At 38.5% G+C, this 23697-nt stretch overlaps 18 non-coding genes across 18 annotated transcripts; all 18 read left to right on the top strand.

The window, feature by feature from the left end:
• The first annotated feature begins 357 nt into the window (after positions 1-357).
• TRNAA-CGC (transfer RNA alanine (anticodon CGC)) lies at positions 358-430 on the top strand. Its single transcript has one exon. It is a non-coding gene; the product is annotated as a tRNA-Ala (tRNA).
• Positions 431-1966: 1536 nt separating this feature from the next.
• TRNAA-AGC (transfer RNA alanine (anticodon AGC)) lies at positions 1967-2039 on the top strand. The gene has a single exon. It is a non-coding gene; the product is annotated as a tRNA-Ala (tRNA).
• A 629-nt stretch (positions 2040-2668) lies between these two features.
• Positions 2669-2741, top strand: TRNAA-UGC (transfer RNA alanine (anticodon UGC)). Its single transcript has one exon. It is a non-coding gene; the product is annotated as a tRNA-Ala (tRNA).
• A 1500-nt stretch (positions 2742-4241) lies between these two features.
• Positions 4242-4314, top strand: TRNAA-AGC (transfer RNA alanine (anticodon AGC)). Its single transcript has one exon. It is a non-coding gene; the product is annotated as a tRNA-Ala (tRNA).
• A 2238-nt stretch (positions 4315-6552) lies between these two features.
• Positions 6553-6625, top strand: TRNAA-AGC (transfer RNA alanine (anticodon AGC)). Its single transcript has one exon. It is a non-coding gene; the product is annotated as a tRNA-Ala (tRNA).
• Positions 6626-7605: 980 nt separating this feature from the next.
• TRNAA-CGC (transfer RNA alanine (anticodon CGC)) lies at positions 7606-7678 on the top strand. Its single transcript has one exon. It is a non-coding gene; the product is annotated as a tRNA-Ala (tRNA).
• Positions 7679-9565: 1887 nt separating this feature from the next.
• Positions 9566-9638, top strand: TRNAA-AGC (transfer RNA alanine (anticodon AGC)). Its single transcript has one exon. It is a non-coding gene; the product is annotated as a tRNA-Ala (tRNA).
• A 1500-nt stretch (positions 9639-11138) lies between these two features.
• Positions 11139-11211, top strand: TRNAA-AGC (transfer RNA alanine (anticodon AGC)). The gene has a single exon. It is a non-coding gene; the product is annotated as a tRNA-Ala (tRNA).
• Positions 11212-11489: 278 nt separating this feature from the next.
• Positions 11490-11562, top strand: TRNAA-CGC (transfer RNA alanine (anticodon CGC)). The gene has a single exon. It is a non-coding gene; the product is annotated as a tRNA-Ala (tRNA).
• A 1523-nt stretch (positions 11563-13085) lies between these two features.
• TRNAA-AGC (transfer RNA alanine (anticodon AGC)) lies at positions 13086-13158 on the top strand. Its single transcript has one exon. It is a non-coding gene; the product is annotated as a tRNA-Ala (tRNA).
• A 629-nt stretch (positions 13159-13787) lies between these two features.
• Positions 13788-13860, top strand: TRNAA-UGC (transfer RNA alanine (anticodon UGC)). The gene has a single exon. It is a non-coding gene; the product is annotated as a tRNA-Ala (tRNA).
• A 1500-nt stretch (positions 13861-15360) lies between these two features.
• TRNAA-AGC (transfer RNA alanine (anticodon AGC)) lies at positions 15361-15433 on the top strand. The gene has a single exon. It is a non-coding gene; the product is annotated as a tRNA-Ala (tRNA).
• A 629-nt stretch (positions 15434-16062) lies between these two features.
• Positions 16063-16135, top strand: TRNAA-UGC (transfer RNA alanine (anticodon UGC)). Its single transcript has one exon. It is a non-coding gene; the product is annotated as a tRNA-Ala (tRNA).
• Positions 16136-17854: 1719 nt separating this feature from the next.
• TRNAA-AGC (transfer RNA alanine (anticodon AGC)) lies at positions 17855-17927 on the top strand. The gene has a single exon. It is a non-coding gene; the product is annotated as a tRNA-Ala (tRNA).
• Positions 17928-18556: 629 nt separating this feature from the next.
• Positions 18557-18629, top strand: TRNAA-UGC (transfer RNA alanine (anticodon UGC)). Its single transcript has one exon. It is a non-coding gene; the product is annotated as a tRNA-Ala (tRNA).
• A 1719-nt stretch (positions 18630-20348) lies between these two features.
• On the top strand, positions 20349-20421 carry TRNAA-AGC (transfer RNA alanine (anticodon AGC)). The gene has a single exon. It is a non-coding gene; the product is annotated as a tRNA-Ala (tRNA).
• Positions 20422-21050: 629 nt separating this feature from the next.
• On the top strand, positions 21051-21123 carry TRNAA-UGC (transfer RNA alanine (anticodon UGC)). Its single transcript has one exon. It is a non-coding gene; the product is annotated as a tRNA-Ala (tRNA).
• Positions 21124-22820: 1697 nt separating this feature from the next.
• On the top strand, positions 22821-22893 carry TRNAA-AGC (transfer RNA alanine (anticodon AGC)). Its single transcript has one exon. It is a non-coding gene; the product is annotated as a tRNA-Ala (tRNA).
• Positions 22894-23697: the final 804 nt, after the last annotated feature.

Here is a 23697-nt window from a genome sequence, read left to right as displayed (position 1 = left end):
TATGTAGGGGAATTAGCTCAAATGGTAGAGCGCTCGCTTAGCATGCGAGAGGTAGCGGGATCGATGCCCACATTCTCCAGTTACTTTATTTATACTTTATAAATTTTCAATAATGTTGTGCTTAACGCTGGCAATAAATTGGAGGGAAACAAACTATATAGACCTTATGATGGCAATAAATTGGAGGGAAACAAACTATATAGACCTTATGATTTCCCACAGACTTTTCATGTGCTTTTCAAGTGTTTTCTTGGTTTCATGTGTAATTAGAACAGTACATGCAGCAAGCCCATCAGTACATTACATGCAGCAAATACACTGTTTCCCTGTTTCACCTAAAGCATGCCACTCTATGTAGGGGAATTAGCTCAAATGGTAGAGCGCTCGCTTCGCATGCGGGAGGTAGCGGGATCGATGCCCGCATTCTCCAGTTACTTTATTTATACTTTATAAATTTTCAATAATGTTGTGCTGAACGCTGGCTATAAATTGGAGGGAAACAAACTGTATAGACCCTATGCTTTCCCACAGATTTTTCAACTTCACGAATAACTGTAGAATACAAAGGGGATTTAGTTCAAATGGTGGTGTGCTCGCTTAGCATGCGAGGGGTAGTTGGTTCAATGACCGTGTTCTCTAAGTGTTTTCTTGGTTTCATGTGTAATTAGAGCAGTACAAGCAGCAAGCTTAATGGTACATTACATGAAGCAAATACACTGTTTCCCTGTTTCATCATGTTTCCCTGACATCATCATGACAAGATCATAATGGGTTCATGATGACATCATCACAATGGGTTCATGATGACATCATCATGATGACATCATAATGGGTTCATGATGACTTCATCATCATAATGGGTTTATGATGACATTATCATGACGACATCATGAAGGGTTCGTGATGACATCATCATAAAGGGTTCATGATGACATCATAATGGGTTCATGATGACATCATCATGATGACATCATAATAGGTTCGTGGTGACTTCATTACAATGGGTTCATGATGACATCATCATGACGAAATCATAGTGGGATCATGATTACAGCATCATAATGGGTTCGTGATGACATCATCATGATGACATCATAATGGGTTCGTGATGACATCATCATGATGACATCATAATGGGTTCGTGATGACATCATCATGATGACATCATAATGGGTCCGTGATGACATCATCATGACATCATAATGTGTTCGTGATGACATCATCGTGATGATATCATAGTGGGTTCATGATGACATCATCACAATAGGTTCATGATGACATCATCATGATGACATCATAATGGGTTCGTGATGACTTCATCATCATAAAGGGTTCATGATGACATCATAATCGGTTCATGATGACATCATCATGATGACATCATAATGGGTTCATGATGACATCATCATGATGACATCATAATGTGTTCGTGATGACATCATCGTGATGACATCATAATGGGTTCATGATGACATCATCACATTAGGTTCATGATGACATCATCATGATGACATCATAATGGGTTCGTGATGACTTCATCATCATAATGGGTTCATGATGACATCATAATGGGTTCATGATGACATCATAATAGGTTCATGATGACATCATCACAATGGGTTCATGATGACATCATAATGGGTTCAGGATAACATCATCATCACAACATCATAATGGGTTCATGATGACATCATCATAATGGGTTCATGATGACATCATGATGACATCATAATGGGTTCGTGATGTCTTCATCACCATAATGGGTTCATGATGACACGCTGGCAATAAATTGGAGGGAAACAAACTATATAGACCTTATGCTTTCCCACAGATTTTACATGTGCTTTTCAAGTGTTTTCTTGGTTTCATGTGTAATTTGAGCAGTACATGCAGTAAGCCCATCAGTACATTGCATGCAGCAAATACACTGTTTCCCTGTTTCACCTAAAACAATGGACTCAGTGTAGGGGAATTAGCTCAAATGGTAGAGCGCTCGCTTAGCATGCGAGAGGTAGCGGGATCGATGCCCGCATTCTCCAGTTACTTTATTTATACTTTATAAATTTTCAATAATGTTGTGCTTAACGCTGGCAATAAATTGGAGGGAAACAAACTATATAGACCGTATGCTGGCAATAAATTGGAGGGAAACAAACTATATAGACCTTATGATTTCCCACAGATTTTTCATGTGCTTTTCAAGTGTTTTCTTGGTTTCATGTGTAATTAGAACAGTACATGCAGCAAGCCCATCAGTACATTACATGCAGCAAATACACTGTTTCCCTGTTTCACCTAAAACATGCCATTCTGTGTAAGGGAATTAGCTCAAATGGTAGAGCGCTCGCTTAGCATGTGAGAGGTAGCGGAATCGATGCCCGCATTCTCCAGTTACTTTATTTATACTTTATAAATTTTCAATAATGTTGTGCTTAACGCTGGCAATAAATTGGAGGGAAACAAACTATATAGACCTTATGATGGCAATAAATTGGAGGGAAACAAACTATATAGACCTTATGATTTCCCACAGACTTTTCATGTGCTTTTCAAGTGTTTTCTTGGTTTCATGTGTAATTAGAACAGTACATGCAGCAAGCCCATCAGTACATTACATGCAGCAAATACACTGTTTCCCTGTTTCACCTAAAACATGCCACTCTATGTAGGGGAATTAGCTCAAATGGTAGAGCGCTCGCTTTGCATGCGAGAGGTAGCGGGATCGATGCCCGCATTCTCCAGTTACTTTATTTATACTTTATAAATTTTCAATAATGTTGTGCTTAACGCTGGCAGTACATTGGAGGGAAACAAACTATATAGACCCTATGCTTTCCCACAGATTTTTCAACTTCACGAATAACTGTAGAATACAAAGGGGATTTAGTTCAAATGGTGGTGTGCTCGCTTAGCATGCGAGGGGTAGTTGGTTCAATGACCGTGTTCTCTAAGTGTTTTCTTGGTTTCATGTGTAATTAGAGCAGTACAAGCAGCAAGCTTAATGGTACATTACATGAAGCAAATACACTGTTTCCCTGTTTCATCATGTTTCCCTGACATCATCATGGCAATATCATAATGGGTTCATGATGACATCATCACAATGGGTTCATGATGACATCATCATGATGACATCATAATGGGTTCATGATGACTTCATCATCATAATGGGTTTATGATGACATTATCATGACGACATCATGAAGGGTTCGTGATGACATCATCATAAAGGGTTCATGATGACATCATAATGGGTTCATGATGACATCATCATGATGACATCATAATGGGTTCGTGGTGACTTCATTACAATGGGTTCATGATGACATCATCATGACGAAATCATAGTGGGATCATGATTACAGCATCATAATGGGTTCGTGATGACATCATCATGATGACATCATAATGGGTTCGTGATGACATCATCATGATGACATCATAATGGGTCCGTGATGACATCATCATGACATCATAATGTGTTCGTGATGACATCATCGTGATGATATCATAGTGGGTTCATGATGACATCATCACAATAGGTTCATGATGACATCATCATGATGACATCATAATGGGTTCGTGATGACTTCATCATCATAAAGGGTTCATGTTGACATCATAATGGGTTCATGATGACATCATCATGATGACATCATAATGGGTTCATGATGACATCATCATGATGACATCATAATGTGTTCGTGATGACATCATCGTGATGACATCATAATGGGTTCATGATGACATCATCACAATAGGTTCATGATGACATCATCATGATGACATCATAATGGGTTCGTGATGACTTCATCATCATAATGGGTTCATGATGACATCATAATGGGTTCATGATGACATCATAATAGGTTCATGATGACATCATCACAATGGGTTCATGATGACATCATAATGGGTTCAGGATAACATCATCATGACAACATCATAATGGGTTCATGATGACATCATCATAATGGGTTCATGATGACATCATGATGACATCATAATGGGTTCGTGATGTCTTCATCACCATAATGGGTTCATGATGACACGCTGGCAATAAATTGGAGGGAAACAAACTATATAGACCTTATGCTTTCCCACAGATTTTACATGTGCTTTTCAAGTGTTTTCTTGGTTTCATGTGTAATTTGAGCAGTACATGCAGTAAGCCCATCAGTACATTGCATGCAGCAAATACACTGTTTCCCTGTTTCACCTAAAACAATGGACTCAGTGTAGGGGAATTAGCTCAAATGGTAGAGCGCTCGCTTAGCATGCGAGAGGTAGCGGGATCGATGCCCGCATTCTCCAGTTACTTTATTTATACTTTATAAATTTTCAATAATGTTGTGCTTAACGCTGGCAATAAATTGGAGGGAAACAAACTATTTAGACCGTATGCTGGCAATAAATTGGAGGGAAACAAACTATATAGACCTTATGATTTCCCACAGATTTTTCATGTGCTTTTCAAGTGTTTTCTTGGTTTCATGTGTAATTAGAACAGTACATGCAGCAAGCCCATCAGTACATTACATGCAGCAAATACACTGTTTCCCTGTTTCACCTAAAACATGCCATTCTGTGTAAGGGAATTAGCTCAAATGGTAGAGCGCTCGCTTAGCATGTGAGAGGTAGCGGGATCGATGCCCGCATTTTCCAGTTACTTTATTTATACTTTATAAATTTTCAATAATGTTGTGCTTAACGCTGGCAATAAATTGGAGGGAAACAAACTATATAGACCTTATGATGGCAATAAATTGGAGGGAAACAAACTATATAGACCTTATGATTTCCCACAGACTTTTCATGTGCTTTTCAAGTGTTTTCTTGGTTTCATGTGTAATTAGAACAGTACATGCAGCAAGCCCATCAGTACATTACATACAGCAAATACACTGTTTCCCTGTTTCACCTAAAACATGCTACTCTATGTAGGGGAATTAGCTCAAATGGTAAAGCGCTCGCTTTCCATGCGAGAGGTAGCGGGATCGATGCCCGCATTCTCCAGTTAGTTTATTTATACTTTATAAATTTTCAATAATGTTGTGCTTAACGCTGGCAATAAATTGGAGGGAAACAAACTATATAGACCCTATGCTTTCCCACAGATTTTTCAACTTCACGAATAACTGTAGAATACAAAGGGGATTTAGTTCAAATGGTGGTGTGCTCGCTTAGCATGCGAGGGGTAGTTGGTTCAATGACCGTGTTCTCTAAATGTTTTCTTGGTTTCATGTGTAATTAGAGCAGTACAAGCAGCAAGCTTAATGGTACATTACATGAAGCAAATACACTGTTTCCCTGTTTCATCATGTTTCCCTGACATCATCATGGCAATATCATAATGGGTTCATGATGACATCATCACAATGGGTTCATGATGACATCATCATGATGACATCATAATGGGTTCATGATGACTTCATCATCATAATGGGTTTATGATGACATTATCATGACGACATCATGAAGGGTTCGTGATGACATCATCATAAAGGGTTCATGATGACATCATAATGGGTTCATGATGACATCATCATGATGACATCATAATGGGTTCGTGGTGACTTCATTACAATGGGTTCATGATGACATCATCATGACGAAATCATAGTGGGATCATGATTACAGCATCATAATGGGTTCGTGATGACATCATCATGATGACATCATAATGGGTTCGTGATGACATCATCATGATGACATCATAATGGGTTCGTGATGACATCATCATGATGACATCATAATGGGTCCGTGATGACATCATCATGACATCATAATGTGTTCGTGATGACATCATCGTGATGATATCATAGTGGGTTCATGATGACATCATCACAATAGGTTCATGATGACATCATCATGATGACATCATAATGGGTTCGTGATGACTTCATCATCATAAAGGGTTCATGTTGACATCATAATGGGTTCATGATGACATCATCATGATGACATCATAATGGGTTCATGATGACATCATCATGATGACATCATAATGTGTTCGTGATGACATCATCGTGATGACATCATAATGGGTTCATGATGACATCATCACAATAGGTTCATGATGACATCATCATGATGACATCATAATGGGTTCGTGATGACTTCATCATCATAATGGGTTCATGATGACATCATAATGGGTTCATGATGACATCATAATAGGTTCATGATGACATCATCACAATGGGTTCATGATGACATCATAATGGGTTCAGGATAACATCATCATGACAACATCATAATGGGTTCATGATGACATCATCATAATGGGTTCATGATGACATCATGATGACATCATAATGGGTTCGTGATGTCTTCATCACCATAATGGGTTCATGATGACACGCTGGCAATAAATTGGAGGGAAACAAACTATATAGACCTTATGCTTTCCCACAGATTTTACATGTGCTTTTCAAGTGTTTTCTTGGTTTCATGTGTAATTTGGGCAGTACATGCAGTAAGCCCATCAGTACATTGCATGCAGCAAATACACTGTTTCCCTGTTTCACCTAAAACGATGGACTCAGTGTAGGGGAATTAGCTCAAATGGTAGAGCGCTCGCTTAGCATGCGAGAGGTAGCGGGATCGATGCCCGCATTCTCCAGTTACTTTATTTATACTTTATAAATTTTCAATAATGTTGTGCTTAACGCTGGCAATAAATTGGAGGGAAACAAACTATATAGACCGTATGCTGGCAATAAATTGGAGGGAAACAAACTATATAGACCTTATGATTTCCCACAGATTTTTCATGTGCTTTTCAAGTGTTTTCTTGGTTTCATGTGTAATTAGAACAGTACATGCAGCAAGCCCATCAGTACATTACATGCAGCAAATACACTGTTTCCCTGTTTCACCTAAAACATGCCACTCTATGTAGGGGAATTAGCTCAAATGGTAGACCGCTCGCTTAGCATGCGAGAGGTAGCAGGATCGATGCCCACATTCTCCAGTTACTTTATTTATACTTTATAAATTTTCAATAATGTTGTGCTTAACGCTGGCAATAAATTGGAGGGAAACAAACTATATAGACCTTATGATGGCAATAAATTGGAGGGAAACAAACTATATAGACCTTATGATTTCCCACAGACTTTTCATGTGCTTTTCAAGTGTTTTCTTGGTTTCATGTGTAATTAGAACAGTACATGCAGCAAGCCCATCAGTACATTACATGCAGCAAATACACTGTTTCCCTGTTTCACCTAAAACATGCCACTCTATGTAGGGGAATTAGCTCAAATGGTAGACCGCTCGCTTAGCATGCGAGAGGTAGCGGGATCGATGCCCACATTCTCCAGTTACTTTATTTATACTTTATAAATTTTCAATAATGTTGTGCTTAACGCTGGCAATAAATTGGAGGGAAACAAACTATATAGACCTTATGATGGCAATAAATTGGAGGGAAACAAACTATATAGACCTTATGATTTCCCACAGACTTTTCATGTGCTTTTCAAGTGTTTTCTTGGTTTCATGTGTAATTAGAACAGTACATGCAGCAAGCCCATCAGTACATTACATGCAGCAAATACACTGTTTCCCTGTTTCACCTAAAACACGCCACTCTATGTAGGGGAATTAGCTCAAATGGTAGAGCGCTCGCTTCGCATGCGAGAGATAGCGGGATCGATGCCCGCATTCTCCAGTTACTTTATTTATACTTTATAAATTTTCAATAATGTTGTGCTGAACGCTGGCTATAAATTGGAGGGAAACAAACTGTATAGACCCTATGCTTTCCCACAGATTTTTCAACTTCACGAATAACTGTAGAATACAAAGGGGATTTAGTTCAAATGGTGGTGTGCTCGCTTAGCATGCGAGGGGTAGTTGGTTCAATGACCGTGTTCTCTAAGTGTTTTCTTGGTTTCATGTGTAATTAGAGCAGTACAAGCAGCAAGCTTAATGGTACATTACATGAAGCAAATACACTGTTTCCCTGTTTCATCATGTTTCCCTGACATCATCATGACAAGATCATAATGGGTTCATGATGACATCATCACAATGGGTTCATGATGACATCATCATGATGACATCATAATGGGTTCATGATGACTTCATCATCATAATGGGTTTATGATGACATTATCATGACGACATCATGAAGGGTTCGTGATGACATCATCATAAAGGGTTCATGATGACATCATAATGGGTTCATGATGACATCATCATGATGACATCATAATGGGTTCGTGGTGACTTCATTACAATGGGTTCATGATGACATAATCATGACGAAATCATAGTGGGATCATGATTACAGCATCATAATGGGTTCGTGATGACATCATCATGATGACATCATAATGGGTTCGTGATGACATCATCATGATGACATCATAATGGGTTCGTGATGACATCATCATGATGACATCATAATGGGTCCGTGATGACATCATCATGACATCATAATGTGTTCGTGATGACATCATCGTGATGATATCATAGTGGGTTCATGATGACATCATCACAATAGGTTCATGATGACATCATCATGATGACATCATAATGGGTTCGTGATGACTTCATCATCATAAAGGGTTCATGATGACATCATAATCGGTTCATGATGACATCATCATGATGACATCATAATGGGTTCATGATGACATCATCATGATGACATCATAATGTGTTCGTGATGACATCATCGTGATGACATCATAATGGGTTCATGATGACATCATCACATTAGGTTCATGATGACATCATCATGATGACATCATAATGGGTTCGTGATGACTTCATCATCATAATGGGTTCATGATGACATCATAATGGGTTCATGATGACATCATAATAGGTTCATGATGACATCATCACAATGGGTTCATGATGACATCATAATGGGTTCAGGATAACATCATCATCACAACATCATAATGGGTTCATGATGACATCATCATAATGGGTTCATGATGACATCATGATGACATCATAATGGGTTCGTGATGTCTTCATCACCATAATGGGTTCATGATGACACGCTGGCAATAAATTGGAGGGAAACAAACTATATAGACCTTATGCTTTCCCACAGATTTTACATGTGCTTTTCAAGTGTTTTCTTGGTTTCATGTGTAATTTGAGCAGTACATGCAGTAAGCCCATCAGTACATTGCATGCAGCAAATACACTGTTTCCCTGTTTCACCTAAAACTATGGACTCAGTGTAGGGGAATTAGCTCAAATGGTAGAGCGCTCGCTTAGCATGCGAGAGGTAGCGGGATCGATGCCTGCATTCTCCAGTTACTTTATTGATACTTTATAAATTTTCAATAATGTTGTGCTTAACACTGGCAATAAATTGGAGGGAAACAAACTATATAGACCGTATGCTGGCAATAAATTGGAGGGAAACAAACTATATAGACCTTATGATTTCCCACAGATTTTTCATGTGCTTTTCAAGTGTTTTCTTGGTTTCATGTGTAATTAGAACAGTACATGCAGCAAGCCCATCAGTACATTACATGCAGCAAATACACTGTTTCCCTGTTTCACCTAAAATATGCCAGTCTATGTAGGGGAATTAGCTCAAATGGTAGAGCGCTCGCTTAGCATGCGAGAGGTAGCGGGATCGATGCCCGCATTCTCCAGTTACTTTATTTATACTTTATAAATTTTCAATAATGTTGTGCTTAACGCTGGCAATAAATTGGAGGGAAACAAACTATATAGACCCTATGCTTTCCCACAGATTTTTCAACTTCACGAATAACTGTAGAATACAAAGGGGATTTAGTTCAAATGGTGGTGTGCTCGCTTAGCATGCGAGGGGTAGTTGGTTCAATGACCGTGTTCTCTAAGTGTTTTCTTGGTTTCATGTGTAATTAGAGCAGTACAAGCAGCAAGCTTAATGGTACATTACATGAAGCAAATACACTGTTTCCCTGTTTCATCATGTTTCCCTGACATCATCATGGCAATATCATAATGGGTTCATGATGACATCATCACAATGGGTTCATGATGACATCATCATGATGACATCATAATGGGTTCATGATGACTTCATCATCATAATGGGTTTATGATGACATTATCATGACGACATCATGAAGGGTTCGTGATGACATCATCATAAAGGGTTCATGATGACATCATAATGGGTTCATGATGACATCATCATGATGACATCATAATGGGTTCATGGTGACTTCATTACAATGGGTTCATGATGACATCATCATGACGAAATCATAGTGGGATCATGATTACAGCATCATAATGGGTTCGTGATGACATCATCATGATGACATCATAATGGGTTCGTGATGACATCATCATGATGACATCATAATGGGTCCGTGATGACATCATCATGACATCATAATGTGTTCGTGATGACATCATCGTGATGATATCATAGTGGGTTCATGATGACATCATCACAATAGGTTCATGATGACATCATCATGATGACATCATAATGGGTTCGTGATGACTTCATCATCATAAAGGGTTCATGTTGACATCATAATGGGTTCATGATGACATCATCATGATGACATCATAATGGGTTCATGATGACATCATCATGATGACATCATAATGTGTTCGTGATGACATCATCGTGATGACATCATAATGGGTTCATGATGACATCATCACAATAGGTTCATGATGACATCATCATGATGACATCATAATGGGTTCGTGATGACTTCATCATCATAATGGGTTCATGATGACATCATAATGGGTTCATGATGACATCATAATAGGTTCATGATGACATCATCACAATGGGTTCATGATGACATCATAATGGGTTCAGGATAACATCATCATGACAACATCATAATGGGTTCATGATGACATCATCATAATGGGTTCATGATGACATCATGATGACATCATAATGGGTTCGTGATGTCTTCATCACCATAATGGGTTCATGATGACACGCTGGCAATAAATTGGAGGGAAACAAACTATATAGACCTTATGCTTTCCCACAGATTTTACATGTGCTTTTCAAGTGTTTTCTTGGTTTCATGTGTAATTTGGGCAGTACATGCAGTAAGCCCATCAGTACATTGCATGCAGCAAATACACTGTTTCCCTGTTTCACCTAAAACAATGGACTCAGTGTAGGGGAATTAGCTCAAATGGTAGAGCGCTCGCTTAGCATGCGAGAGGTAGCGGGATCGATGCCCGCATTCTCCAGTTACTTTATTTATACTTTATAAATTTTCAATAATGTTGTGCTTAACGCTGGCAATAAATTGGAGGGAAACAAACTATATAGACCGTATGCTGGCAATAAATTGGAGGGAAACAAACTATATAGACCTTATGATTTCCCACAGATTTTTCATGTGCTTTTCAAGTGTTTTCTTGGTTTCATGTGTAATTAGAACAGTACATGCAGCAAGCCCATCAGTACATTACATGCAGCAAATACACTGTTTCCCTGTTTCACCTAAAACATGCCACTCTATGTAGGGGAATTAGCTCAAATGGTAGAGCGCTCGCTTCGCATGCGAGAGGTAGCGGGATCGATGCCCGCATTCTCCAGTTACTTTATTTATACTTTATAAATTTTCAATAATGTTGTGCTGAACGCTGGCTATAAATTGGAGGGAAACAAACTGTATAGACCCTATGCTTTCCCACAGATTTTTCACCTTCACGAATAACTGTAGAATACAAAGGGGATTTAGTTCAAATGGTGGTGTGCTCGCTTAGCATGCGAGGGGTAGTTGGTATAAATGACCGTGTTCTCTAAGTGTTTTCTTGGTTTCATGTGTAATTAGAGCAGTACAAGCAGCAAGCTTAATGGTACATTACATGAAGCAAATACACTGTTTCCCTGTTTCATCATGTTTCCCTGACATCATCATGACAAGATCATAATGGGTTCATGATGACATCATCACAATGGGTTCATGATGACATCATCATGATGATATCATAATGGGTTCATGATGACTTCATCATCATAATGGGTTTATGATGACATTATCATGACGACATCATGAAGGGTTCGTGATGACATCATCATAAAGGGTTCATGATGACATCATAATGGGTTCATGATGACATCATCATGATGACATCATAATGGGTTCGTGGTGACTTCATTACAATGGGTTCATGATGACATCATCATGACGAAATCATAGTGGGATCATGATTACAGCATCATAATGGGTTCATGATGACATCATCATGATGACATCATAATGGGTTCGTGATGACATCATCATGATGACATCATAATGGGTTCGTGATGACATCATCATGATGACATCATAATGGGTCCGTGATGACATCATCATGACATCATAATGTGTTCGTGATGACATCATCGTGATGATATCATAGTGGGTTCATGATGACATCATCACAATAGGTTCATGATGACATCATCATGATGACATCATAATGGGTTCGTGATGACTTCATCATCATAAAGGGTTCATGATGACATCATAATCGGTTCATGATGACATCATAATGGGTTCATGATGACATCATCATGATGACATCATAATGTGTTCGTGATGACATCATTGTGATGACATCATAATGGGTTCATGATGACATCATCACATTAGGTTCATGATGACATCATCATGATGACATCATAATGGGTTCGTGATGACTTCATCATCATAATGGGTTCATGATGACATCATAATGGGTTCATGATGACATCATAATAGGTTCATGATGACATCATCACAATGGGTTCATGATGACATCATAATGGGTTCATGATAACATCATCATCACAACATCATAATGGGTTCATGATGACATCATCATAATGGGTTCATGATGACATCATGATGACATCATAATGGGTTCGTGATGTCTTCATCACCATAATGGGTTCATGATGACACGCTGGCAATAAATTGGAGGGAAACAAACTATATAGACCTTATGCTTTCCCACAGATTTTACATGTGGTTTTCAAGTGTTTTCTTGGTTTCATGTGTAATTTGAGCAGTACATGCAGTAAGCCCATCAGTACATTGCATGCAGCAAATACACTGTTTCCCTGTTTCACCTAAAACAATGGACTCAGTGTAGGGGAATTAGCTCAAATGGTAGAGCGCTCGCTTAGCGTGCGAGAGGTAGCGGGATCGATGCCCGCATTCTCCAGTTACTTTATTTATACTTTATAAATTTTCAATAATGTTGTGCTTAACGCTGGCAATAAATTGGAGGGAAACAAACTATATAGACCGTATGCTGGCAATAAATTGGAGGGAAACAAATTATATAGACCTTATGATTTCCCACAGATTTTTCATGTGCTTTTCAAGTGTTTTCTTGGTTTCATGTGTAATTAGAACAGTACATGCAGCAAGCCCATCAGTACATTACATGCAGCAAATACACTGTTTCCCTGTTTCACCTAAAACATGCCATTCTGTGTAAGGGAATTAGCTCAAATGGTAGAGCGCTCGCTTAGCATGTGAGAGGTAGCGGGATCGATGCCCGCATTCTCCAGTTACTTTATTTATACTTTATAAATTTTCAATAATGTTGTGCTTAACGCTGGCAATAAATTGGAGGGAAACAAACTATATAGACCTTATGATGGCAATAAATTGGAGGGAAACAAACTATATAGACCTTATGATTTCCCACAGACTTTTCATGTGCTTTTCAAGTGTTTTCTTGGTTTCATGTGTAATTAGAACAGTACATGCAGCAAGCCCATCAGTACATTACATGCAGCAAATACACTGTTTCCCTGTTTCACCTAAAACATGTCACTCTATGTAGGGGAATTAGCTCAAATGGTAGAGCGCTCGCTTTGCATGCGAGAGGTAGCGGGATCGATGCCCGCATTCTCCAGTTACTTTATTTATACTTTATAAATTTTCAATAATGTTGTGCTTAACGCTGGCAATAAATTGGAGGGAAACAAACTATATAGACCCTATGCTTTCCCACAGATTTTTCAACTTCACGAATAACTGTAGAATACAAAGGGGATTTAGTTCAAATGGTGGTGTGCTCGCTTAGCATGCGAGGGGTAGTTGGTTCAATGACCGTGTTCTCTAAGTGTTTTCTTGGTTTCATGTGTAATTAGAGCAGTACAAGCAGCAAGCTTAATGGTACATTACATGAAGCAAATACACTGTTTCCCTGTTTCATCATGTTTCCCTGACATCATCATGGCAATATCATAATGGGTTCATGATGACATCATCACAATGGGTTCATGATGACATCATCATGATGACATCATAATGGGTTCATGATGACTTCATCATCATAATGGGTTTATGATGACATTATCATGACGACATCATGAAGGGTTCGTGATGACATCATCATAAAGGGTTCATGATGACATCATAATGGGTTCATGATGACATCATCATGATGACATCATAATGGGTTCGTAGTGACTTCATTACAATGGGTTCATGATGACATCATCATGACGAAATCATAGTGGGATCATGATTACAGCATCATAATGGGTTCGTGATGACATCATCATGATGACATCATAATGGGTTCGTGATGACATCATCATGATGACATCATAATGGGTCCGTGATGACATCATCATGACATCATAATGTGTTCGTGATGACATCATCGTGATGATATCATAGTGGGTTCATGATGACATCATCACAATAGGTTCATGATGACATCATCATGATGACATCATAATGGGTTCGTGATGACTTCATCATCATAAAGGGTTCATGTTGACATCATAATGGGTTCATGATGACATCATCATGATGACATCATAATGGGTTCGTGGTGACATCATCATGATGACATCATAATGTGTTCGTGATGACATCATCGTGATGACATCATAATGGGTTCATGATGACATCATCACAATAGGTTCATGATGACATCATCATGATGACATCATAATGGGTTCGTGATGACTTCATCATCATAATGGGTTCATGATGACATCATAATGGGTTCATGATGACATCATAATAGGTTCATGATGACATCATCACAATGGGTTCATGATGACATCATAATGGGTTCAGGATAACATCATCATGACAACATCATAATGGGTTCATGATGACATCATCATAATGGGTTCATGATGACATCATGATGACATCATAATGGGTTCGTGATGTCTTCATCACCATAATGGGTTCATGATGACACGCTGGCAATAAATTGGAGGGAAACAAACTATATAGACCTTATGCTTTCCCACAGATTTTACATGTGCTTTTCAAGTGTTTTCTTGGTTTCATGTGTAATTTGAGCAGTACATGCAGTAAGCCCATCAGTACATTGCATGCAGCAAATACACTGTTTCCCTGTTTCACCTAAAACAATGGACTCAGTGTAGGGGAATTAGCTCAAATGGTAGAGCGCTCGCTTAGCATGCGAGAGGTAGCGGGATCGATGCCCGCATTCTCCAGTTACTTTATTTATACTTTATAAATTTTCAATAATGTTGTGCTTAACGCTGGCAATAAATTGGAGGGAAACAAACTATATAGACCGTATGCTGGCAATAAATTGGAGGGAAACAAACTATATAGACCTTATGATTTCCCACAGATTTTTCATGTGCTTTTCAAGTGTTTTCTTGGTTTCATGTGTAATTAGAACAGTACATGCAGCAAGCCCATCAGTACATTACATGCAGCAAATACACTGTTTCCCTGTTTCACCTAAAACATGCAATTCTGTGTAAGGGAATTAGCTCAAATGGTAGAGCGCTCGCTTAGCATGTGAGAGGTAGCGGGATCGATGCCCGCATTCTCCAGTTACTTTATTTATACTTTATAAATTTTCAATAATGTTGTGCTTAACGCTGGCAATAAATTGGAGGGAAACAAACTATATAGACCTTATGATGGCAATAAATTGGAGGGAAACAAACTATATAGACCTTATGATTTCCCACAGACTTTTCATGTGCTTTTCAAGTGTTTTCTTGGTTTCATGTGTAATTAGAACAGTACATGCAGCAAGCCCATCAGTACATTACATGCAGCAAATACACTGTTTCCCTGTTTCACCTAAAACATGCCACTCTATGTAGGGGAATTAGCTCAAATGGTAGAGCGCTCGCTTTGCATGCGAGAGGTAGCGGGTTCGATGCCCGCATTCTCCAGTTACTTTATTTATACTTTATAAATTTTCAATAATGTTGTGCTTAACGCTGGCAATAAATTGGAGGGAAACAAACTATATAGACCCTATGCTTTCCCACAGATTTTTCAACTTCACGAATAACTGTAGAATACAAAGGGGATTTAGTTCAAATGGTGGTGTGCTCGCTTAGCATGCGAGGGGTAGTTGGTTCAATGACCGTGTTCTCTAAGTGTTTTCTTGGTTTCATGTGTAATTAGAGCAGTACAAGCAGCAAGCTTAATGGTACATTACATGAAGCAAATACACTGTTTCCCTGTTTCATCATGTTTCCCTGACATCATCATGGCAATATCATAATGGGTTCATGATGACATCATCACAATGGGTTCATGATGACATCATCATGATGACATCATAATGGGTTCATGATGACTTCATCATCATAATGGGTTTATGATGACATTATCATGACGACATCATGAAGGGTTCGTGATGACATCATCATAAAGGGTTCATGATGACATCATAATGGGTTCATGATGACATCATCATGATGACATCATAATGGGTTCGTAGTGACTTCATTACAATGGGTTCATGATGACATCATCATGACGAAATCATAGTGGGATCATGATTACAGCATCATAATGGGTTCGTGATGACATCATCATGATGACATCATAATGGGTTCGTGATGACATCATCATGATGACATCATAATGGGTCCGTGATGACATCATCATGACATCATAATGTGTTCGTGATGACATCATCGTGATGATATCATAGTGGGTTCATGATGACATCATCACAATAGGTTCATGATGACATCATCATGATGACATCATAATGGGTTCGTGATGACTTCATCATCATAAAGGGTTCATGTTGACATCATAATGGGTTCATGATGACATCATCATGATGACATCATAATGGGTTCATGATGACATCATCATGATGACATCATAATGTGTTCGTGATGACATCATCGTGATAATATCATAGTGGGTTCATGATGACATCATCACAATAGGTTCATGATGACATCATCATGATGACATCATAATGGGTTCGTGATGACTTCATCATCATAAAGGGTTCATGATGACATCATAATCGGTTCATGATGACATCATCATGATGACATCATAATGGGTTCATGATGACATCATCATGATGACATCATAATATGTTCGTGATGACATCATCGTGATGACATCATAATGGGTTCATGATGACATCATCACAATAGGTTCATGATGACATCATCATGATGACATCATAATGGGTTCGTGATGACTTCATCATCATAATGGGTTCATGATGACATCATAATGGGTTCATGATGACATCATAATAGGTTCATGATGACATCATCACAATGGGTTCATGATGACATCATAATGGGTTCAGGATAACATCATCATGACAACATCATAATGGGTTCATGATGACATCATCATAATGGGTTCATGATGACATCATGATGACATCATAATGGGTTCGTGATGTCTTCATCACCATAATGGGTTCATGATGACACGCTGGCAATAAATTGGAGGGAAACAAACTATATAGACCTTATGCTTTCCCACAGATTTTACATGTGCTTTTCAAGTGTTTTCTTGGTTTCATGTGTAATTTGAGCAGTACATGCAGTAAGCCCATCAGTACATTGCATGCAGCAAATACACTGTTTCCCTGTTTCACCTAAAACAATGGACTCAGTGTAGGGGAATTAGCTCAAATGGTAGAGCGCTCGCTTAGCATGCGAGAGGTAGCGGGATCGATGCCCGCATTCTCCAGTTACTTTATTTATACTTTATAAATTTTCAATAATGTTGTGCTTAACGCTGGCAATAAATTGGAGGGAAACAAACTATATAGACCGTATGCTGGCAATAAATTGGAGGGAAACAAATTATATAGACCTTATGATTTCCCACAGATTTTTCATGTGCTTTTCAAGTGTTTTCTTGGTTTCATGTGTAATTAGAACAGTACATGCAGCAAGCCCATCAGTACATTACATGCAGCAAATACACTGTTTCCCTGTTTCACCTAAAACATGCCATTCTGTGTAAGGGAATTAGCTCAAATGGTAGAGCGCTCGCTTAGCATGTGAGAGGTAGCGGGATCGATGCCCGCATTCTCCAGTTACTTTATTTATACTTTATAAATTTTCAATAATGTTGTGCTTAACGCTGGCAATAAATTGGAGGGAAACAAACTATATAGACCTTATGATGGCAATAAATTGGAGGGAAACAAACTATATAGACCTTATGATTTCCCACAGACTTTTCATGTGCTTTTCAAGTGTTTTCTTGGTTTCATGTGTAATTAGAACAGTACATGCAGCAAGCCCATCAGTACATTACATGCAGCAAATACACTGTTTCCCTGTTTCACCTAAAACATGCCACTCTATGTAGGGGAATTAGCTCAAATGGTAGAGCGCTCGCTTTGCATGCGAGAGGTAGCGGGATCGATGCCCGCATTCTCCAGTTACTTTGTTTATACTTTATAAATTTTCAATAATGTTGTGCTTAACGCTGGCAATAAATTGGAGGGAAACAAACTATATAGACCCTATGCTTTCCCACAGATTTTTCAACTTCACGAATAACTGTAGAATACAAAGGGGATTTAGTTCAAATGGTGGTGTGCTCGCTTAGCATGCGAGGGGTAGTTGGTTCAATGACCGTGTTCTCTAAGTGTTTTCTTGGTTTCATGTGTAATTAGAGCAGTACAAGCAGCAAGCTTAATGGTACATTACATGAAGCAAATACACTGTTTCCCTGTTTCATCATGTTTCCCTGACATCATCATGGCAATATCATAATGGGTTCATGATGACATCATCACAATGGGTTCATGATGACATCATCATGATGACATCATAATGGGTTCATGATGACTTCATCATCATAATGGGTTTATGATGACATTATCATGACGACATCATGAAGGGTTCGTGATGACATCATCATAAAGGGTTCATGATGACATCATAATGGGTTCATGATGACATCATCATGATGACATCATAATGGGTTCGTAGTGACTTCATTACAATGGGTTCATGATGACATCATCATGACGAAATCATAGTGGGATCATGATTACAGCATCATAATGGGTTCGTGATGACATCATCATGATGACATCATAATGGGTTCGTGATGACATCATCATGATGACATCATAATGGGTCCGTGATGACATCATCATGACATCATAATGTGTTCGTGATGACATCATCGTGATGATATCATAGTGGGTTCATGATGACATCATCACAATAGGTTCATGATGACATCATCATGATGACATCATAATGGGTTCGTGATGACTTCATCATCATAAAGGGTTCATGTTGACATCATAATGGGTTCATGATGACATCATCATGATGACATCATAATGGGTTCATGATGACATCATCATGATGACATCATAATGTGTTCGTGATGACATCATCGTGATAATATCATAGTGGGTTCATGATGACATCATCACAATAGGTTCATGATGACATCATCATGATGACATCATAATGGGTTCGTGATGACTTCATCATCATAAAGGGTTCATGATGACATCATAATCGGTTCATGATGACATCATCATGATGACATCATAATGGGTTCATGATGACATCATCATGATGACATCATAATATGTTCGTGATGACATCATCGTGATGACATCATAATGGGTTCATGATGACATCATCACAATAGGTTCGTGATGACATCATCATGATGACATCATAATGGGTTCGTGATGACTTCATCATCATAATGGGTTCATGATGACATCATAATGGGTTCATGATGACATCATAATAGGTTCATGATGACATCATCACAATGGGTTCATGATGACATCATAATGGGTTCAGGATAACATCATCATGACAACATCATAATGGGTTCATGATGACATCATCATAATGGGTTCATGATGACATCATGATGACATCATAATGGGTTCGTGATGTCTTCATCACCATAATGGGTTCATGATGACACGCTGGCAATAAATTGGAGGGAAACAAACTATATAGACCTTATGCTTTCCCACAGATTTTACATGTGCTTTTCAAGTGTTTTCTTGGTTTCATGTGTAATTTGAGCAGTACATGCAGTAAGCCCATCAGTACATTGCATGCAGCAAATACACTGTTTCCCTGTTTCACCTAAAACAATGGACTCAGTGTAGGGGAATTAGCTCAAATGGTAGAGCGCTCGCTTAGCATGCGAGAGGTAGCGGGATCGATGCCCGCATTCTCCAGTTACTTTATTTATACTTTATAAATTTTCAATAATGTTGTGCTTAACGCTGGCAATAAATTGGAGGGAAACAAACTATATAGACCGTATGCTGGCAATAAATTGGAGGGAAACAAACTATATAGACCTTATGATTTCCCACAGATTTTTCATGTGCTTTTCAAGTGTTTTCTTGGTTTCATGTGTAATTAGAACAGTACATGCAGCAAGCCCATCAGTACATTACATGCAGCAAATACACTGTTTCCCTGTTTCACCTAAAACATGCCATTCTGTGTAAGGGAATTAGCTCAAATGGTAGAGCGCTCGCTTAGCATGTGAGAGGTAGCGGGATCGATGCCCGCATTCTCCAGTTACTTTATTTATACTTTATAAATTTTCAATAATGTTGTGCTTAACGCTGGCAATAAATTGGAGGGAAACAAACTATATAGACCTTATGATGGCAATAAATTGGAGGGAAACAAACTATATAGACCTTATGATTTCCCACAGACTTTTCATGTGCTTTTCAAGTGTTTTCTTGGTTTCATGTGTAATTAGAACAGTACATGCAGCAAGCCCATCAGTACATTACATGCAGCAAATACACTGTTTCCCTGTTTCACCTAAAACATGCCACTCTATGTAGGGGAATTAGCTCAAATGGTAGAGCGCTCGCTTTGCATGCGAGAGGTAGCGGGATCGATGCCCGCATTCTCCAGTTACTTTTTTTATACTTTATAAATTTTCAATAATGTTGTGCTTAACGCTGGCAATAAATTGGAGGGAAACAAACTATATAGACCCTATGCTTTCCCACAGATTTTTCAACTTCACGAATAACTGTAGAATACAAAGGGGATTTAGTTCAAATGGTGGTGTGCTCGCTTAGCATGCGAGGGGTAGTTGGTTCAATGACCGTGTTCTCTAAGTGTTTTCTTGGTTTCATGTGTAATTAGAGCAGTACAAGCAGCAAGCTTAATGGTACATTACATGAAGCAAATACACTGTTTCCCTGTTTCATCATGTTTCCCTGACATCATCATGGCAATATCATAATGGGTTCATGATGACATCATCACAATGGGTTCATGATGACATCATCATGATGACATCATAATGGGTTCATGATGACTTCATCATCATAATGGGTTTATGATGACATTATCATGACGACATCATGAAGGGTTCGTGATGACATCATCATAAAGGGTTCATGATGACATCATAATGGGTTCATGATGACATCATCATGATGACATCATAATGGGTTCGTAGTGACTTCATTACAATGGGTTCATGATGACATCATCATGACGAAATCATAGTGGGATCATGATTACAGCATCATAATGGGTTCGTGATGACATCATCATGATGACATCATAATGGGTTCGTGATGACATCATCATGATGACATCATAATGGGTCCGTGATGACATCATCATGACATCATAATGTGTTCGTGATGACATCATCGTGATGATATCATAGTGGGTTCATGATGACATCATCACAATAGGTTCATGATGACATCATCATGATGACATCATAATGGGTTCGTGATGACTTCATCATCATAAAGGGTTCATGTTGACATCATAATGGGTTCATGATGACATCATCATGATGACATCATAATGGGTTCATGATGACATCATCATGATGACATCATAATGTGTTCGTGATGACATCATCGTGATAATATCATAGTGGGTTCATGATGACATCATCACAATAGGTTCATGATGACATCATCATGATGACATCATAATGGGTTCGTGATGACTTCATCATCATAAAGGGTTCATGATGACATCATAATCGGTTCATGATGACATCATCATGATGACATCATAATGGGTTCATGATGACATCATCATGATGACATCATAATGTGTTCGTGATGACATCATCGTGATGACATCATAATGGGTTCATGATGACATCATCACAATAGGTTCATGATGACATCATCATGATGACATCATAATGGGTTCGTGATGACTTCATCATCATAATGGGTTCATGATGACATCATAATAGGTTCATGATGACATCATCACAATGGGTACATGATGACATCATAATGGGTTCAGGATAACATCATCATGACAACATCATAATGGGTTCATGATGACATCATCATAATGGGTTCATGATGACATCATGATGACATCATAATGGGTTCGTGATGTCTTCATCACCATAATGGGTTCATGATGACACGCTGGCAATAAATTGGAGGGAAACAAACTATATAGACCTTATGCTTTCCCACAGATTTTACATGTGCTTTTCAAGTGTTTTCTTGGTTTCATGTGTAATTTGAGCAGTACATGCAGTAAGCCCATCAGTACTTTACATGCAGCAAATACACTGTTTCCCTGTTTCACCTAAAACAATGGACTCAGTGCAGGGGAATTAGCTCAAATGGTAGAGCGCTCGCTTAGCATGCGAGAGGTAGCGGGATCGATGCCCGCATTCTCCAGTTACTTTATTTATACTTTATAAATTTTCAATAATGTTGTGCTTAACGCTGGCAATAAATTGGAGGGAAACAAACTATATAGACCTTATGATGGCAATAAATTGGAGGGAAACAAACTATATAGACCTTATGATTTCCCACAGATTTTTCATGTGCTTTTCAAGTGTTTTCTTGGTTTCATGTGTTATTAGAACAGTACATGCAGCAAGACCATCAGTACATTACATGCAGCAAATACACTGTTTCCCTGTTTCACCTAAAACATGCCACAATATTTAGGGGAATTAGCTCAAATGGTAGCGCGCTCGCTTTGCATGCGACAGGTAGCGGGATCGATGCCCGCATTCTCCAGTTACTTTATTTATACTTTATAAATTTTCAATAATGTTGTGCTTAACGCTGGCAATAAATTGGAGGGAAACAAACTATATAGACCCTATGCTTTCCCACAGATTTTTCAACTTCACGAATAACTGTAGAATACAAAGGGGATTTAGTTCAAATGGTGGTGTGCTCGCTTAGCATGCGAGGGGTAGTTGGTTCAATGACCTTGTTCTCTAAGTGTTTTCTTGGTTTCATGTATAATTAGAGCAGTACAAGCAGCAAGCTTAATGGTACATTACATGAAGCAAATACACTGTTTCCCTGTTTCATCATGTTTCCCTGACATCATCATGGCAATATCATAATGGGTTCATGATGACATTATCACAATGGGTTCATGATGACATCATCATGATGACATCATAATGGGTTCATCATGACTTCATCATCATAATGGGTTTATGATGACATTATCATGAC

Source organism: Spea bombifrons, chromosome 5, assembly GCF_027358695.1.
Source record: "Spea bombifrons isolate aSpeBom1 chromosome 5, aSpeBom1.2.pri, whole genome shotgun sequence".
In the NCBI taxonomy this organism is placed as follows: domain Eukaryota; kingdom Metazoa; phylum Chordata; class Amphibia; order Anura; family Pelobatidae; genus Spea; species Spea bombifrons.
The sequence above is the reverse complement of the archived record's forward strand: the minus strand, read 5'-3'. Positions and strand labels throughout refer to the sequence as shown.